The sequence below is a fragment of the Lolium rigidum genome, chromosome 6 (assembly GCF_022539505.1).
Source record: "Lolium rigidum isolate FL_2022 chromosome 6, APGP_CSIRO_Lrig_0.1, whole genome shotgun sequence".
NCBI lineage: Eukaryota > Viridiplantae > Streptophyta > Magnoliopsida > Poales > Poaceae > Lolium > Lolium rigidum.
Genome location: NC_061513.1, coordinates 280,407,144 through 280,422,256, shown reverse-complemented (window position 1 = coordinate 280,422,256; position 15,113 = coordinate 280,407,144). Strand labels below are relative to the sequence as shown.

Here is a 15,113-nt window from a genome sequence, read left to right as displayed (position 1 = left end):
GTTTTCGTGTTCGTAGGATACACTAACACAAACAAAGTGAATGGTAACATGGAATCCCCAATTCGAAAAGGAAAGTTAGGTGGTAGAAGCTACAAGGCCCACAAAAAATTCGCATGTATTTGTTCATAAGTGTGGTGTGAAGAGAAAAACCAATATACAACTCCCAAAGAACCTCATTCGCAAACATGACTACTCTTGAGGAAGATATATGACTTATAGTGCAAAGATTTCAGAGGAAGATTTCAAACTTATAGTGTGAAACTACCACTCGCACCAACCTAACTTTTCTAAGTACTTGGACTCTTTTGAGTTTTTCGTGTTCTTAGGATATACACTAACACATACAAAGAGAAGAGTCACAATGAATTTCCACTTTCGAAGGAAAGCTAGGGGTAGATGTTGCGGAGCCAAGGAAATAGGATTTTGCTTTAAATTGGGATAGGAAGCTAGGGTCGAACACCACCCCATCTTGCATGCAGTACGAATACGGCTACATAAGTATGAGGTGAAAAGTAAAAACTAATATACAACTCCGAAGCGCCTCATTCGTAAACATGACTACAACCTTGGAGGAAGATCTCGGACTTATAGGCACTTTTGATCTCTTTTGAGGGTGAAGGACCCAGCTCTTATAAGAACTTGTTTTCTTTTTGGGATTTTTCATGTTCCTATGATCTACGTGTTGACACAAACAAAGAGAAGAGTCACATGTAATAACCACTTAGGAAGGAAACACAAAACACGTTTTTCACGTGAAACCAACAAATTAAGGGTCGAAAACCACCCCCTCTTGAATGGGAGTCGGAATATGGGTTTATAAGTGTGGTTTGAAGAGTGGGGGGGGGGGGGACTCCATATGCTTAGAGTTCTGGTATATACTTTAGATCTAGGGGTATGCATAGGGTTTAGGTCTATTGTTTAGATTTAGGTTTATGTATAGAGTTTAGATCTAATGGTATGTGAATGGTTCAAGTCTAGGTTAGGTATAAGGTTCAATCTATGAATAAAAAAGAGCTTTGCCGAGTGTTTAAGATTCTACACTTGACAAAGGGCTTAAGGTGAGGCAAAAATCCCACCCGTGTCTCGCCTTCCCCAATGCCCTAGATCGAGCCCCCTAATTCTACCCCCGCGAGACTTTGATTTTCGCTAGGTAGTGTAATCTATCATATGACTTCCGATTGTGTGGAAAAACGCTCTCGGTGTCCAACCAATCCCACTATGTTCTTCATCAGGTGGTCTTCCCCATCTTCGAGGTATCGAGGTTCTCGGTCGAGCATGCATCTAGAGCTTACTATTTAGACTTTAGGAATCATCTCACTTTTCTGAGACTTGTACCTTTTTATGGATCTCATCTGTTCGCCCTCTACTTGTCGGAGGTCGTAGCTAATGCCGGCGATTCGGACCCCTTACGACCCTCCCTATACATAGCCATGTAGTGTAAGTTGATGCATGTTCTTTGTGAAAGAGAAACATGGGTATACACACACACACACGTGAGAGGCCATATATTGTTTTCTTTTGAGATTAGGGATGCATGCTTGTATGTATAATAAAGTGACCAAATTTGGGAAGTAACTAAGCGATGGAAAAAATATTTTGTAGCTGAAATTTGGGACTAGGGCCCAATAAGAAGATTAGGGTCGTCCAAACCGATGGCTATCATCAAAATTAACAAAAGGGGTGCGGTAAACAAGGAGGTGCGGCACAAATTCCGTGGGATCACATTACTAGTTATGACGTTTAATTTAATTAACCACGGGCATGTTTTGGGGTTAATCCCGTGAGAGTTTCCAATTGACACTCACATCTCTCTACCCAACACAACCAACACCGGTGTTCCGCCCGAGACCGCCGCCGCCTCCTTTTCGGGGGAGCGGGGAGCGGGGATCGCCGGAGCATCCACGCCGCCCGCCCCTGCTGTGGCCACCGCGAGCTAGCCCAGCACCCCCGAGGGCAGGGAGGGACGGAGTTGCATCCGTCGTCCCCGTGGACGGTGGGGATCCCCCACCGCAGGCGATGCGGTTTCTGCCCATGCGCCGCTCCCGACCTCGCCGGGCCGCCGCCTCCGTGGCCTGCATCTTCGACTTTCGGCCACGGCACATCCGCTTGTCCGCGACTTGCAGGAGATCGAGCTGCTCGGCACCAGGGTCCATCCCGGCGACCACGACACTTGAAAGGTTCATTTTTTCCCCCCTTGGATGCAGACTCTGTTCGCTTTCGCTTTGGTCATCAGTTTAGCAACTCTGTTTAGCAGCAGCGGCATAATTACAAAGGTGAATCCGCTCGCGAGATTAGGAGGATGAGCATGCAGAGACACACAACCCCATGTCTTCTTCTTCCTTGGTATTTTGCTCCTCTGCTGCGTGCTGGGGGTTCAGATTGCAATGATGCGCTGCAAACTGCAATAGTACTACAGTATTTATCTCCAGAAATCTCGTTGCTGAAGTGAAGTGAGTGATCGTGTTGGTCATTTCTCTTCTACACAGGCAACGGTGAAGCTCCACGACGGCCATTGTTGGCAGGAGGAGCACATCTGTCAGAAGCTCGCTGCGGCGCAAGACTGTCGGCAGGGAGGCGTCGAGCGAGGACAAGCAGGTGGATGCCTTCGCGAGGTGCTCCTGTTGGCCTTCATGGGGAGCCGCCGCCGACCTCCCTGACCACCTCCGTGAGATGCCGGCCGACCACCATTCTGCTCGCAGCAAGGTTGGCTTGCCTGATGGTGCGCCGCCTCCGTGGCTTACAAGCATGTGTTTCTTTTAAAAGAAATTCTCCATGCAACCGTTCTTCTGGTTTACTGTTCTTTTTGTTACTGGCAAACTGTAAACTGACATAAAAAAATTCTGCGGAGATATGGCCTGCTGCCTGTTGCTGGTCCGCCATGCTCGTGCTTCCTGCTGTGGCTGCCCGAGCGGGCCAAGGGCAGGGAAGGCCCGAGCTGCAGCCATATTCCCGGTGGCTGGTCGGCGCGAGCAACGGGGGCAACGGCCGTGTGTTAGGCTGGAGGAGCGGGGCTGACAGAAGCTCGTTGTGGCGCAAGACTGGCGGCAGGGAGGTGTGGAGGATAGCTAGGGGTGGCCTTCGCGAGGTGCTACTGCCGGCCTCCTTGGGGAGCCGCCGCCGGCGATCTCCTGTTGCTGGCCACCATTCCGTGTCGTAACAGGACGCCACCCCAACAAGCTTCTCCCGGTGAGCTCTCTTTCCTCCTCCATGTAGCCTTGCTAAATTTTCTTTCTCTCGTGTTAAATTGAGCACCTCGGTAGTAAATAAAAGCTTGCCTGTATAAACCCCACAAGGTTCATTTCAGGTGTGATCGACAGATATATCTCATCAGCACCGTATGTGTGTGTGTGTTTGGGTGTATCTTGGTTAGAGGAGTGAACAAGCCTTGGGTAATCCTCAACTTCTCAAGGATGCTCCCTGTTTTCTGTGGAATTGTTATTGTCAATTAAATCCATGTGCAGCAGCGACTTGCCTTGGGTAATTTTGCAGAGAGATATGGTATCGTGATACTAAAGTGTTACTTATTGTTTGCATGGCATTGGTAGTTTTGCCATCTGACCATTGGCCTGAGAGTAAAGGTGAATTTTCTTTGTTGGTGCCTGTTGTGTATGGTTGATACTTTTCTATGTTTGTGAAAATAAAGGTGTTCATTAGGCTCTGTCAAATCTTTAATAGGTTGTTTCTGCCACAAACGTTCAAGTTTTTTGTGTATTAAATTTGGTCGTTGGTACTTCATTGATGTTGCAAAAATGTATGCAGTGTAGCTATTTGGTTGCTGCTGCTTATGGATGCTTCATGTCTAGGTCTATGTCGGAATTTGCACTTGGTTATGGGTTTCCTGCTATCCTTTTGCGCTTGCTGAAACTTTGGAAAAAAATGGATTGTTAGTGCTCTAATTATTGGTACTCATTGCTGTGTAGAATTTTGTATTGGTCCACAGTATGGCAAGTGTGATTTACCAATGCTGATATAAATGTAGCATTGTAGTGTTAAATAATCTAATATTGTTGATTCACATGTTAGATATTCTGTACAAAGATTGAAACTTTATTCATAAATTCAAAATTGGAGCTTATCCATAATCTGAATTCCAGGTTTGTTTGTTCAGCTTCAGGTTTCCAAAGAATCTGGATGCTTGCTCTATTTTGGACATCCATTTATCTTCTTCTGCTGTAGTCTGATTGATCGTTATTGATTCCATATGGTTTATTCTCATGTTAGATATTCTATTAAAAGATCCCATTTCTGATTTCTAGAGAAGAAGCTATGATTCCTTTACTAATAAACATAATATGGAAGTAATGAAAGTCAGGATGAACTTTCTATTTGAGATTGTCAAATTAGAGCATATGTTAGTATATTCTCAAAAAGTGCTCAGTTCGGATGCTTAACGAAAAGATATGCTAATTTTTGTTTGCTTCTAGTTGCAGCTGTTGCATCGGCGGGCTGATGTGGGAGGCGGAGAGGTTGAGCAGGAGGAGCTGCATAGCTCGGCTAGCTGTGGCGACCACATGCAGCAACGATATCTTTGCCGGCGATGACAGCTAATGATGCCGCCACACCGTGCACAATCCTGCTCGGGCCTTCCCGCCACCTGAACTGAGAGGACACCCCTGCCCTGTTCTAGCTGCAGGATGATACGAGGCTGCTTCTGGTGCTTCATCTTTGTTCCTTTATCGACGTGTTTGTGCCAGTTTCAGGTATAAGTGTTCTCTTTCTTTTGTGGTATTCAAATTCTGTGCTTGATAAAAATAATTAGGTTGAATGTATGTGGGCTGCTATAGCTGGGTTCAGCCGAATTCAGCCGGCCATGGTTGTATTTTTTAGGAGAGGCATGAATGTATGTTTGGAAGCATGTTGTGTGAATTGTTGCAATGTTCATGCATCAATCTTTTTACCTGGGATAGTAGCTTGTGTGCCACTATATTTGTGCCTTGTGAACTGTTGCAGCTCCTCAAGTGAAACACCAAGTATATTGTCCTGGTTTATTTGCTCTTATCTGTTATAAGCATTCCTCGGGGATGTTTTTGCTAGTGCTGATATTCTTGTTAGTTATACTGGAACTTTATTTCCTTTGGTATGTCGATATCTACAAGTTAATTTTTCGTTTAGCAAAGAATATACTATTAAGCTGGCATAGTTTCTTTCAAAACTGCTACCGCACAGGTTGGTGTCTTATTATTTTTTTATCTAAGAACGTTCTTCTATCTTGCTATTGTGTGAGAAAAAAAGCTTGTTCTTACCAAAAATTGCTTACACTCTTGATTTGTGCAAGAATTGCATATCTAAGTAATTTTGGAAATAGAACTCCTGTTATGATAGGATGTGTTCAGGATGTAATGAGAATCAATATGTACATAGAATTTAAGGTAACCATTGATCGTCATGTGCAATATCTTTGTGATCGTCGCTGGTTGTACATCGATCCATACGTGCAACTCGTCCCCTTAAACAAGTCCCATTCTATTGGCTACTAGCGCTCCATTTAGCCATTAATAATTCAGCAGGTTTGATTTCGCTTTCCTATGTGGTTTGATTCAAATTGGAAGAATACATACACTCTAGTGTAGCTAAGTGTGAGTACTTTTCAAGCTGGCATTATTGTCCTGTTTTTTTTCTTTTGCTTCCTTCATTAAATGTGATTCGCCGTAAACTCCTTATCTAAGAACAATTCGTTGGTTCATTTTTCATTCTCATGAGTTGTACTGCACATGTTGAATATATGTTGAGCTGCTAATAGTAAGTATATAGCTGATGCTGAAACATACCTTTTGTTGGCCAATGCAGCGGCTGATCAAGAGTTCTCCCGCTGCGGTGTTGTAGATGATGCCATTCAGGACATTGTCTACTAGGCACCCAAAGGTACCTCCTTGTCTGTGCTCGTGTCGATTGGTGCATTTGTTTTCAGATAGTGCACATACTTTGTTCTTGATGAATGTCAAGCTTAAACCTGCATTTTTTTCAAGTAGTGCAAATATTTGGTCTTGATTATTTTGTTTAACTTGTGGGGTCAGTTAGGTTTGACTCGATGAATGTCAAGCTTAAACCTGACTTGTATTGAATGTGGTTTGAACTGGAGTGTTTTGGAGCTGATATGGGCTATTAGAATTCCTTTGTTTACTAAGAATTTAAGAATTGGACCAGTTCCTGACCACTTCCTTTTTCTACTTGTTTTTGTATCTCAGTGGATAAGTGGAGGTGGAGGTGGCTAGAAGGTAGCCATGGCCAACCGGATGTAGCCAGTTTGACCAAGTAAGTAGTAGAGATGATGCATGGTGACCAAGTATTCAGACTTCGATTCTTGTTTCTCATGTGTCGTTACTTGATAGTTGTTTTGTTTGTTGCATCAGAGCTTTGTCTAGTTAGGACTTAGGTGTCAATTTACGTAGCGATTATCCTGTGGTCGTGGGTTGGTGAGCAGTTGCAAAGCAATCTTTATTCTGCTGTTGCCGTAGTGTTGTATCTGCATGCTTTTGTGGTGACCATTTCCAGGCCTACCTATTTATACATGCATGATATGCAAATGTATCAGAGGTCTGCCTAGTTCTTTTCATGTATCTGACCAGTAATGTTTTATTTGGATGTACAAGAATATATTAAGGTTGTTGTGTTGTTTTTGGTTAGTTGGTATGTAGAGCATAGAAAAGAACCACACTTTGTCTTGCTTGGTTGTGAACTCCTCAAGTAGTTTGCTAGTGTTATTTTGTTGCCAACTTTAATACTTGATGCTGATCAGCTAGGCCTACCACACGGTCTTGCTTGAATGCTTATTTTCTGTCAAACAGTAGCTTTTATGGCTTAAAAAGAAATCCTCCTGCCATTCATTTTGTGGCAGCAACTAAGCTAACCTTCACATTTTGATCTCTGCAGCTAATGTTCTTATCAGCCATTGTCTGCGCCTCTGCGGCTGGAGCAAGGAGTGCTGTGCACAGGGGAGTTCCACGATGAACCCTTACTACTGAACAAAGGTATAACCAGCAAGTCAACACTTTTTCTCTGTTGCATTGTCAACGATTGATTTTGCGCAGCTGGTTACTAACGATATTGAAGAAATCTGATCTGCAGCTCGTCATTGAGCGCTTGGACCCTTTGGAAGATCATACTGCTCATGTATTTCAATCCGGTCGACGCTCACCCAAGTGGGCGCAAATTGGTGAAAACCCCCTTTGGAAACCCAAACAACCTGATGTCATATGTCCAGCAATAAGTTGCCTGGAGGTGGCATGTGTGTTCCCATGAGAGAAAGGTGAGGCTATTTCTGATAATCTTGCTTTTTATTATGTTTTGTGGTGTTGCATGCATAGAAAAGATTGTTGGGATACTCTTTAAACGTTAAGAGTTTGAGATGCATAGAAAAAGCTGCTTGGACTCTGTATCAAGCCATGCTGTTTGATACCTAAAGAAAGTTTAGATTTGACCATACTTGATTCTGGCGAATGCTAGATATATTTTTGCTATGAGGAATCTGTCCACCAAATGACTCAGAATCTGCAACTTATATGTTGTGCTGGAAGATGATGTCTTATCTCGTTTTGCCTTTGCCATTTGACACAGTAACAATCGAATCTCATGATTCTCGAGCTAGTAAATATTATTGTGCTTGATAAAATATATTATGCTTCTCTTAGTAGGAATCAACTCCTATGAAAGGATGGAACAATCTAGCTCCTTACTCATTATGCTTATGTGTGTTCTGATGCCTTCTCTTAGCTGTATATCCTTTGCCTAGCTTAAAAATGACATATACATGTACTCGGTATGTCTAGCTTGGAAATTGTTGTCTGACTATAATGTTTTGTAGCTTTAGGAATTCCTTTTTTAATAACATAAGGATTGTACTAGTTCCTGACCACTTCATTTTTCAGCGTGTTTTTGTATCAGGGGATTTCCAGTTGGTGGAGCTTGCTAGGAGGTAGCGATGGCTGCCGGATCTATCCGATTGGCAGCGGTGGTCTTCGTCCTCGACTTTGTTGGGGTTTGGGTGAGTGCCATGTTCCTCTATTGTCTCTTCTCATTTAGGACTCTGGTGGTGTGGTTGTATTGGAATGATCTTGGCGTTGCTTTGGTTTAGTATTATGTGATGTTCTACAGTGGAAGCTATATTGTGTATCTAGGAAATTTGACGGCCTGTGGTGTTTTTATGGCTGGTCTATGTCTGCAGAGCTTGCTTGTGCTGATTAATATTTTGTATTGGCACTGCTTTTGTTTAGTATCCTTAGCTGATCTCTGATGAAAAATACATTGTGTAGATATGAAATTATTTAGGATTGGCTGGCTCACTCGATGGTCTTAGTTATCTAGTTGTAGCTACTGAACATGGTAAGAAGAGAGTGATCAGTGAACTATCTAGCAGTTAGGTACTTATTATCACTCGGCTTATTATGTGCCAAATGCATGTGTGCATGCATGTTGTTATTTCGCTTGTTAAATTTGAGCAGTTTAGTGGCATGTCATGCATCAGGTTAGGCTGTTGGAGTTGTTGCATCAGAGCAGGGATGGATAAAAAAGAAGCTTTGGTCTTAGCACATATTTGAAAGTTCTTAGTGTTGAGTACTACTAGCGAGGCACATATAGCCTGGCACATCCGGCCTTGAGTGAACCGTGCTGAGCTCTTGATTATTAATATGCTCCATGGATTATTTTTGTTCACTAGCACAACTAGTATGACAGTATGTGCAGAAGTACTTTACTAATGTTCGTTGGACTCCTTACTATATTATTTGAATCATGTATGCCTTGCATATCACATCGGTCTCATGTTGTCTCTGGATTTCCTTCCAAATATTTCTAGAAGTGTGCCGCCTTTCTAATCAAGTTTGATTTTGCCTTGATTGAAACATATGTACGTCGTATTATGAGTGATATGGCATTTTGATTGAAAATTCGCAAGTCTTTGTTTGCTGTCATGTTATGGTGTAGCTTCCAAGTTAGAATATACCTGATTGTCAGTTATGAAGTTGTGTATGTTTTACCTTTTTAGATGTCTCTTATTCGTTAACCATGTGGTATAAATATCTCAGGTCTTAGTCTGGATAAGTAGATTGGTCAATGTTCTCCTCTAAGTTAGCAGCGGCCTTCTTTTTGCTAACTTGTTGCTTACTGTGAGGTTTAGACTCATGCACTCTTCCCGAATTTGAAATTTACAGTACATGATATGCATTGTGTTTGCCTAGTTTATTCTCCAAATTATTGTTGAAACGTCCTCATGAATTTATTGTTGCTACTAAATCAGCTCTGGAGCTGACCATCAAGGTTCTGTTCAAGGATATCCTGGAGGACGGCTAGATGCATCGAGGAACCTGCATCTGGATGCATCATCTGGATGTAAGCTGGGAGAGCAAGGAAGGATCCGTCTGTAACTCTGTATACACGCCTTGCGTCGTGCAACGGCTTTTTTTATTTACTCTGGTTGTAATGCAACGCAGCAGAGCTTTCAGATTTGAAAGAATCTCGTATTGCATCATGTCGGTGTTGTATGTAACCGTCATAGGATGGGATTGCGGAAACTTGTGCTGACGTGCGTGCATCAGCTTTGCTTTGATGCTGACTGTTGGGCAGTTACCCCGTTGATGATTAGAGTTGTGGTTGAGTTTGTATGTCGCATGGGCTACTTATTGCCTTGAATTTTAGTATGCTAGTTGCTGTGCAGGTTTGGATGTCCAAAAACATGGCATGGTCATGCCAAAATTTTGAGTATGCACTCCCTGGGATTTTCTTCACGTAGCTAGCTAGGTATTTCAAAATAAGAAGTTTGATTTGACACCAGTAGGTACTTGAGGTGATCAAGGACAGATGACTGGTGGATTGTTCTGGAATGTTTAGTCATCTTGGCTGTATCATGAAACAACATCATGAAACGACAAAGCAGCTAAGTAATCGATCTGCAGGAGATAGTTTCGTAAGTGCAAAAAACCAAAGCTACAATCTTCCCTGTTGTACGTTGTGATGAGTCATCAGTACGTGATCCAGGAAGGTTTGTAGCTGTCTTGCTCGTACAATCGATCGAGTATGTTGGTGGTTCTGACCACTTAAACCGAACGATGAAGGGAGGTCGTGGAGTCGGCAAACCGGCATGCTTTTGTTCAAACCGATGTTGCGCATGTATGCTTTTTGTTGAAATCGATGGCCGCATCACTCCGTCCTTGTTTCGCTTCTGGTGTTTCGAGTAGAGAAAAAATGAGAAGCAAACTAACTAATTAACGATGTGCACCCGGCCGCGTGGTATCCCAATCTTTTTAGATTGTTATAGTACTACTAGAGGATGGATCCATCCATCAAGCTAGCTCGTTACGCTAGATGTATGCTAGATTACTGATACTGAATGTACACTTGTTTCGTGGCAAAACTTTTATCCTTTCGTGGATCAACAAGTACTCAGTACACTAGTTTGGTGCAGAAGAAATTTTGTGCAAGTTTATTGTATTGTATTCTTAGAAACAAGAAGAGGAAACCGAGCCAAAGCTGAGGAAAACATTAAACATGTGAGCATCTCCATGTGCTAACTAGCTCTTTTTCGGCTCTAGGAAAACAAAGACGAACAGAGAGAAATATCGCGATGCAAAAAGAAAGGTGAGCTACTAACTAATTTCGCACTCGATCGAGTAAGGTAGCTAGCGAGGCTGCCGCCGCGTCCATCCGTGGTGCGCATCGCATGTCTGTCGATCTCCCAGGCAGTACCATGCACCAGTGAGGTAGCTTCTCCAGTTCTCTGGCTCGCTGCAACAGGTAGCAAAATAAATCATTGAAACGCCTGGGATTTTCCGTGTGAGATTAAATAAATCCATGATTGATCAATTAACAACCTCGATTCAACTAGCTGCTCTCTGGTTCTTTGACTATCGGTCGATGAAGGCAGTACTAGCTAGGGAGAGAGAATGTGAGTGAATCCCCAGGTCCGTTTTCGATATTGCACCGAGTCGCTGGAGGCTAGGCTGGAGTGAGTGTCCATCCTGAGCTATGTTCCAGGTTGTGCAGGACCCTGGCCTCGTAGAGTCGGTCACCGGCCACGGAGCTAGGTAGACAGGGCAGGCGTGTGTAGGTCGAGTCCATCTGGAGGAGTGTGTCGGCCATGGAGCCTCTCGGCCGCCCAAGCGATCCGGAGTGGCATTGCCTCTGATTTGGTCTGGTCCGGTCGCCATGGAGGTAGGCAGGGTAGGTGTCCTAGAGAGCCGACGATGCTTGCCTTTTCATGGCCACCGAAGTGGCATGCGCTCTAGCTCGTCGCCTCGCCGATGCCAAATTCGTGTCGCACAAGTCACGCGGTCGGGGAAGGAGCTCGCCGTAACGTCGCGCTCACGTCCGGCCGCCGATGGTGGTTGCGCCGCCCAAACGACCCGTAATGTCTTAGCGAGTTGCTCAAGCGACCCGGAATATAGCATTGCCTCTCCTCTCCTCTCACAAGTCACGCGATAGCCGACGCGTGGCTAGGGTGGCCATGGCCTTGTACTTATAGGCAGCGGCGGGAGATTTGACATTTCGGGGCAGGCGTCGGCGTCGGCGCGCACGCGGGAAGAAGGAGATAGCCGAGGCGTCGGCACGCGGTTGAGCTAGAGAGTCCGCGCCAATGAAAGAAAAGAAATGAAACCGAGCCAAAGCCGAGGAAAACATTAAACATGTGCAGCATCTCCATGTGCTAACTAGCTCTTTTTCGGCTCTAGAAAACAGAGACGGACAGAGAGAAATATCGCGATGCAAAAAGAAAGGTTAGCTTCTAACTAATTTCACACTCGATCGAGTAAGGTAGCTAGCGAGGCCGCCGCCGCGTCCATCCGTGGTGCGCATGCACCGGTGAGGTAGCTAGCGAAATAAATCAATGAAACGCCTGGGATTTTCCGTGTGAGATTAAATAAATCCATGATTTTAAAGATCAATTAACAGCCTCGATTCAACTAGCTGCTCTATGGTTCTTTGACTATCGGTCCATGAAGGCAGTACTAGCTAGGGAGAGAGAATGTGAGTGAATCCCCATGTCCGTTTTCGATGTTGCGCTGAGTCGCCGGAGGCTAGGCTGGAGTGAGTGTCCATCCTGAGCTATGTTCCAGGTTGTGCAGGACCCTGGCCTCGTAGAGTCAGTCACCTGCCATGGAGCTAGGTAGACAGGGCAGGCGTGTGTAGGTCGAGTCCATCCGGAGGCGTGTGTGGTGTGTCGGCCATGGAGCCTCTTGGCCGCCCAAGCGATCCAGAGTGGCATTTCCTCTGGTTTGGTCTGGTCTTATCGCCATGGAGGCAGGGTAGGTGTCCTAGAGAGCCGATGGTGCTTACCTCTCCATGGCCACCGAAGTGGCATGCGCTCTAGCTCATCGCTTCGCCGGCGTCAAATATGTGTCGCACAACTCACGCGGTCGGGAAAGGAGCTCGCTGTGACGTCGCGCTCACGTCCGGCCGCCCAAGCGACCCGGAATGTTCTAGCGAGTTGCTCAAGCGACCCAGAGTATAGCATTGCCTCTCCTCTCCTATCCTCTGCTCTGCAAGTCACGCGATAGCCGACGCGCGGCTAGGGTGGCCATGGCCTTGTACTTATAGACAGCGCCGGGAGGTTTGAGATTTCAGGGGAGGCGTCAGCGTCGGCGCGCGCGGGAAGAAGGAGATAGCCGAGGCGTCGGCACGCAGTTGAGCTAGAGAGTCCGCGCCAATGAATGAAATGAATAGAGATGGAGAGATAACCGAGGCGTTCCTTGCGCTAGCTTCGATCGATGGTGTGCATGCGCGTCCTGCGACCGGATCCAGCTCCCCTTTGTTTCTTTCTTTCTTGTGATTCAACGCAAGCAAGCGTCGGCATGATCAATAGATCCATATGTAAATGTGAAGCTGATCTCGCTGCATGCATGTGCACAAAATATTTTGAGCTTGTTTTTTTGATACATATTATCAAGTGTATTTTCATATACATGGAAAATGCATGCATAGTTTGGGATTTGAGATTTCCATCTTTTGTGGCAGATGGAGATGTAGAGTATAGAGTACAATTTGTAGCACAGCTGGATATGATATTGTGAGAAAAATGTATTGTGTGGTACTTGGTATTATATTGTAGTTGGTTGCAACTATCAAGGTGCATAACAATCTTTTACGAAGATCGTCATTTAGCGCTACTTAGCTGAAGCTCTGAACTTGAAGAGACATAGCAGGCTGACACTGTTGCCCACACTATCCTCACTTCAGCAAAAAGCATAATCTGAACAACTTGACACGTCTGTGAGAAAAAAAAAACGCTTTGACAATTTAATTCTTTCTCCGTTGCCATCTTTTGTTTGAACTTGAAGATCCTGTGAGAGCATCATGCATGTCTAGGTTGCTCACACGAAAAGAATGATCTCAAACAAGAAATGGAAAGTTGATGTTAGTTTTCGTAAAGAGTACTACTAGTTTACAAAAGATCCTTTTCATGTGACCAAACAACTGAAGTATCTGCTAGAACAAAATGGTCAGATGGATATATACTTCACTCTGCATACTCTGGTGTACTTCTTAGGCTATAGAAAACGGAATAAATTGTACAGCAGGTTCTTCCAATTAATTTCACTCGGATCAAATACAGACAAGCAGTTGCATTACTGATTGGTACTACAATATTTGTCCAGAAGAAAGAGTGAAGAACCTCGCGCGTACTGAACCAAACAAAATCAATCATCCATCCGTAGCTGAATTAATCCCTTGCATAGCTGCATTACTACTGAAGTTAACAATCAGAAGCCAGAACGGGATAACCCATCTAGCTTAACAAGCCTCCAGAAGTCAGTCTAATCATCCACAAGTTCAAACTGAGACTTCACTGCATCCTCCCCGGTGTCCTCGCTCGCGGTGTTGCGGACTTGTGGGCGGAGGCGGCGGCAGGTCGGAGCTGATCAATGCGGACGCTGAGGCAATTGAATTATATGCCGAAAGGTGGTCACGCCACAGAAGGGCGTCCTCCTTTTGGGACTGAATTTTAAACTGGTACAGCCTATCTTGGGAACTAATAAACTCTCTGCTTGATATATTTTTCTGACTACCCTTCTCGTCACAGAACTGTGCTTCTAGCTGAAGGAGGAGGGGTCAAGCGCGGCAAACCCTGCAAGATGCAGCTCGAGTGACATGCAATGCCCTTTGGCCGGGTATCCCAGCTCCTCCGTTTGGAGAGGCCTTATGCGTGTGAAGCAAGATATCTTTAGTAGAGGATATTTTAAAAAGCAAATGTGCGTTTTTTGGGAGGTTGTTTGGATGGGGATTTGCATTTAGCACAACAGTATCTTTCTCTTTACAATATTGTGCATCATAAAAATGTTTTGGTCTCCACTATATTTGCTAGAACGCCTCTTAACATTTCTCTTCAAAGGAGTCTAAATGATACCAAGTACGGTGAATGACTGCATTTGTGTCAGAGGCTAATTTTAGTCAATCTAACTACGGAGTCTGATAAGTTTGTTTGGAAACTTACAGACTCAGGGCGTTTTACAGTTAAGTCTATGTATCTCGATTTAATGAATGATCATACTAGATTTCTCCGTAAATACTTATGAAAATTGAAGATTCTATTGATTTTTTTTAGAAAATTGTGGTTTCTTAGCAATAAAGTGTTGTTAACTAAGGATAATTTGGCTAAAAGGAAGTGAAATTGTTGTCAAAATTGTTATTTTTGTGATTCTACTGAAACTGTTAACCATTTGTTCCTTACTTGCCCTTTTGCAAAACTCATATGGCGTATTGTCTATCTTCCTTTCAATTTACCGTCTCCATCTAATATTACTAATATGTTCAGTAATTAGTTAAATAGAATGCGAAGGATCAATAAAGATAGAATTCGTATTAGCGTTTATGCTCTTTGTTGGTCCATTTGAAGAACTAGGAATGATATTGTTTTTAACAAACAAAATGGCACTACTTTTCTGCAGTTTATCCGGCGTGCTGCCCATTGGGTCCAGCTTTAGGTCTTACTTCTCCCGAAGGATCAGCGGGAGGATATGGCTACTGGCTGCAACCGAATGCTGATGGTTGCTCTGGATTTCTTTTTCCAAGCTACTGAATGACGGCATATTAATATACTAGGAATGGATAGTCGATTTTTGTGCCTCATTTTCATGTTCGATCTTATCTGATCCTTGATTGTAAACTCTGAATATGTTTTTACCCGTACT

At 44.1% G+C, this 15,113-nt stretch overlaps 2 long non-coding RNA genes across 3 annotated transcripts; both read left to right on the top strand.

The window, feature by feature from the left end:
• The first annotated feature begins 2,052 nt into the window (after positions 1-2,052).
• Positions 2,053-2,849, top strand: LOC124667689. The gene is made up of 3 exons (XR_006991371.1): positions 2,053-2,177; positions 2,255-2,343; positions 2,487-2,849. It is a non-coding gene; the product is annotated as an uncharacterized LOC124667689 (long non-coding RNA).
• Positions 2,850-3,014: 165 nt separating this feature from the next.
• Positions 3,015-9,596, top strand: LOC124667686. 2 transcript variants are annotated; one of them, XR_006991368.1, is made up of 8 exons: positions 3,015-3,186; positions 4,431-4,700; positions 5,788-5,862; positions 6,186-6,252; positions 6,871-6,968; positions 7,066-7,246; positions 7,866-7,981; positions 9,233-9,596. It is a non-coding gene; the product is annotated as an uncharacterized LOC124667686 (long non-coding RNA). The 2 variants fall into 2 exon arrangements; XR_006991367.1 differs by having other exon boundaries at positions 4,425-4,700.
• Positions 9,597-15,113: the final 5,517 nt, after the last annotated feature.